This window comes from Tupaia chinensis, unplaced genomic scaffold, assembly GCF_000334495.1.
Source record: "Tupaia chinensis unplaced genomic scaffold, TupChi_1.0 Scaffold000356_2, whole genome shotgun sequence".
In the NCBI taxonomy this organism is placed as follows: Eukaryota; Metazoa; Chordata; class Mammalia; order Scandentia; family Tupaiidae; genus Tupaia; species Tupaia belangeri.
In genome coordinates, this window is record NW_006159852.1 from 188,370 (window position 1) to 192,400 (window position 4,031).

A 4,031-nucleotide genomic window follows, 5' to 3' on the forward strand; every position below is an offset into this window, starting at 1 on the left:
CAGGGGCGAAGAAGGACCCCCAAGGAGCAGCCCTGGGCCATGGGCCAGGCTTGGCTGGAGGGGAGGGTAGGAGAGGACAGGAAGCCCTTCCCTGGGCATATATGGGGCCCCGGCTTCTCCAGGGTCTGTCTCCCTCCCATGCTCCCTCCTTCCAGGTGCCAGGCAGGGGGAGGTCCCCAAGCCCAGAAATGTGGCCTGAGAGGCAGGCGAATGTGGCCGGAGAGGCAGCCGGCCCGGCGGCCTCCGCACAGGGGGGCCGGAGCTCTGAGGTCCAGCCCAGGCCTAGCGCTCCGCTGAGGGTCTCTCCCTGGAACTCGCACCCAGTGCCTGAGGGCGGGGGTGTCCCCAGGCCCAGCCACTGCCCAGACCTGGGCCAGAGCCCTGCAGGCCGGCCTAGGAGACCCTGTGGAGAGGGTAAAGCGTAGGGATTTCAGGGGAAGGGCACAGGTGCGTGGTGGGGAGGTGTTTGGGGGGGCTGGAGAAAGCTGGACGTGGGAGGGACCGCGCAAGCCAGCCGGGAGTCCCAGGGCTCCACGCATGCGCGGGCGGCCCAGCTACAGAGGCCCAGGACGCAGGAGCAGGGGTGTGTGCTGACCCCCTGCTCTACACCCCAGAGACCACCACAGGCCTCAGTTTACACTCCACGGAGAGCAAGGAGGACGTCCTCTCTAGGACTTTGGTCAGCTGAGACTGTTAGTGACTGACTGCACCCCCAGCTGGGGCTGGTCACAGCACAGGGAGTTTGTAGGGGCCCACTGGCTGGAAAGGACGGAATCCTAGAGAACTTCCTGGAGGAGGTGCCAAGCCTCAGTGGATTGGACGGGCAGAGATGAGTGTGGGAGGTATTCCAGGCAGGGCCATGGCTTGAGCAAAGGTGTGGCACAGTCCTGGGTCAGTCAGCGGCTAGGGCTCCATCAGGAACATCGAGGCCATGGGACAAGTCGGTGTGTCTCCCTCCACCAAGGAGCCCAGAACCTGGGGCAGTAGGCAGGAGGAGAGGTCAGCCCACGGAGGGTGAAACCCGGGGTGGCTTTCCCTTTTCCCTAATAGGGCTGATGTGGATGGTGACACTGCAGTCATGTCCCCTTACCCTATGTCCCTGGTGCCCTTTAAGAGGGACAGGGAACCATTCCTGGTGCGCGTGTGTGGTGGGGAGGGGCTTGGCTTTTATCGCTACCTGGTGGCAGTTGCATGAATTGCAGGCAAAGAACACTATGACACTAAACCTGCCAACCAAAGCCTCGGCCTTCATTTTAAGGAGGCTGATAAAAGCCCAGAGAGGAGAGGCTACTTCTCCAAGGTCACACAGCAAATTGGGGGCAACATAGCTGAAGCCCACATATTAGCCTAAACGTAAATGAGAAAGTGAGGCCAGCCCCTTGTCCTCTCTGGCCCTCAGTTTCCCGATCTATAGTCTCCACAATGTCTAAGGTCTCTTCTGCATCTCAATATTTCCACAGTGACCCACCTGTATTGCAGTCTGGGCTCCTGACCGGCAGGGGAGGCACCTCCTGAAAGTGCCCCCCCCCCTACCTGCCTCTTCAGCCAGCACCTTGGATCCCTGTGGCCATGGCTCCGCCTCCTCCGGCACAGACTACCTGAAGGACAGGGACAGAGAGATACATGTAGGATCAACACGGCCCTCACCTTGGCGCTCGCGGCCTCCCTGCTCTGCTCGGTCTGGTTGACGCATCTTCCTGCACCTGCCAGGACTCACCTGTGGCCTCGGGACCCCCTTCCCACATCCAGGCACCACCTGAGCTCCAGGAGAGTACCTGGAGCAGCAAACACACCCCCCCTGGCATCGAGCCAGGCCCAGAACTAGGAACGAGCCCGCGATCGCGGACGGCCAGCTGAGTCCTCAGAGGTTTACAGTCTGCAGGGCAGGTGGCTTAGAAACGCGGTTCAGGGGGCCAGCGGGTGGCGTGGTGGTTAAGGCGCTGGACTCCCACGTGGCTGACTGCAGTTCGAGTCCCGAACCTGGCACCTTACTTTCTCACTCTCTCTCTCTCTCTGGTAATCGTATACAAAAATAGAATAATAATAATGGATAAAATGAAATCATCATTTTAAAAAGAGCGTTTTGCACCACAGTAAAGTCATACTTGAGTTCTGTTTGCCCTTGAGCACGTTGAAGTCTGCTCATATTTCTCCGGCGCCTTGTCTTCCTCGCCCACTAGCCCACAGGCTCCGTGAGGGTGAGCTTAGACCCCAGAGGGCAGGGCAGGCACTTACAAAACGGGGACTGCACGGTCAGTGACTGTGGTGTGGATGTTGGAGGGCCGTCTGGCTGCCAGGCCTTGAGGAAGGAGCCCTCTTTCCCAGCGTGAGTCCTGAGTCCCCATCCCTCCTCCTCCCGCTCGTCTGCCCTGACCCCTGAGACTTTTCTTCCAGGAAGACAGTGTGTCAGTGTGTGTGTGTGTGTGTGTATGTGTGTGTGTGTGTGTTGTTGTCTATCGCCCAAGCCTCCTGGAACAGAATGGCACCTGAGGCTCCTGCTCTCACAACATCATCCCAAACATGGTGGACCAGGCCTCCAGGCATCCAGCACGCCACTCTCATTAACCCCCAGGTGTACACAGAGGGGCGCAGTCCCCGCCTGCTGGCACCTCCCCTGCCGGCCGCCATCCACCACCACCTCTCTGCCTCCACACCAAGCGCCGGCCTCCACCCACTTCCCGAGGGGCCCCGGGACTCTGCTGGTGCCGTTCCACGGCTTGGACCCCTTCTCTGCAGACCCCTCCTTCCCCAGGAAGACCAGTCCTTGTGGGTCACCTTGGCCAGGGGACCGCCCCTCAGGGTGGTGGGGAAGAGAGGAGGGAGAGTCGCAGAGACACAGAGAAAACAGAGATGAAAATGAACAGCGAGAGACAGAGAGACACAGAAATAAAACAGCAGAGAGAGACACACAAGGGGGAGGGCGGCGGGTGGTGTAGGTCCCACAGGGCCGACTGCACAGTTTGAGTCCCGGACCCAGCAGCTTGAAAAACACGCCTGGGTGCCCAAAATCTCCAGAGGAGGATGGAGGGGAAGGGACTGTAATGTGGTCAATCCCCTGGGGGGTGATTTCTCACTTTCCCTCTCTGTCTCTGTCTCTGTCTCTCTCTGGCAAGTGCACATGTCCCATAGCAAAGTAAACAAAAAGAAGCAGCAGAGACACAGGGAGAGACAGAGACAAAAGAGACAGAGAGACATGGAGAGAAAACCAGCAGAGACAGACATGAATGAGGATGCTGAGAGAAGAAAAACCGACAGAAACAGACCAGATACTGGGGCCGGCAGGCAGCGTGGTGGTTAGGGCGCTGGACTCCCACATGGCTGACCACAGTTTGAGTCCCAGGCCTGGCGGCTTGCTTTCTTACTTTCTCTCTCTCTCTCTCACTCTGTCCCTCTCTGATCAAATAAAATTTAAAAATAAATAAAGTAAAAAAAAATATTTAAAAAAAAAGTCTTAGATGAGACACAGAAAGCAAGAGCCTAGAGACACGGAATAAAAATAAATATGCACGATGGGGACCAGCAGTTGGCTAATGGCTATGTCGCTGGACTCCCATGTAGCCGACCGTGGTTCGAGTCCTGGACCTGGTGGCTTAAACTCACGCGTCTGCGTGTGAGTGCCCAAGATCCTGAGAGGAGAATGGAGGAGAAGGGATTGCAGCGTGACCATCCCCCCTGGGGGTGATTTCTCGCTTTCTGTCTCTCTGTCTCTGTCTTTCTGGCGAGTGCACGCGCCCTGTAGCAAAAACCTCTCCAAAAATCAATCATCAGTCAATCGATCAATCTCAGGAACAGAAATGGATAGAGAGACAGAGAGACACCGAGGGAAAACAGCAGAGACAGAAACGGACAGGGACATGCGGAGAGAGACAAAGAGACAGAGGTGGAGAGAACAGCAGGAAATGCGATCGGCGGGGAGGCCGTGAGGCCGGGAGGCCGGGAAGGGGCCCGGGCCGGGCGGGGCGCCACCTGGGGTCGCTGACGAGCAGCAGCACGGCGCCGTCCTGCAGCTGCGCGTCGCGCACCCCCTGGGG

General features: G+C 58.3%; 1 long non-coding RNA gene across 1 annotated transcript; it reads right to left on the reverse strand.

Annotated features, from left to right (window-relative positions):
• Positions 1-255: 255 nt before the first annotated feature.
• On the reverse strand, positions 256-4,031 carry LOC102502681 (uncharacterized). Its single transcript, XR_335204.1, has 3 exons — positions 3,967-4,031; positions 1,469-1,598; positions 256-975 (listed from the first exon to the last, which is right to left on the reverse strand). It is a non-coding gene; the product is annotated as an uncharacterized LOC102502681 (long non-coding RNA).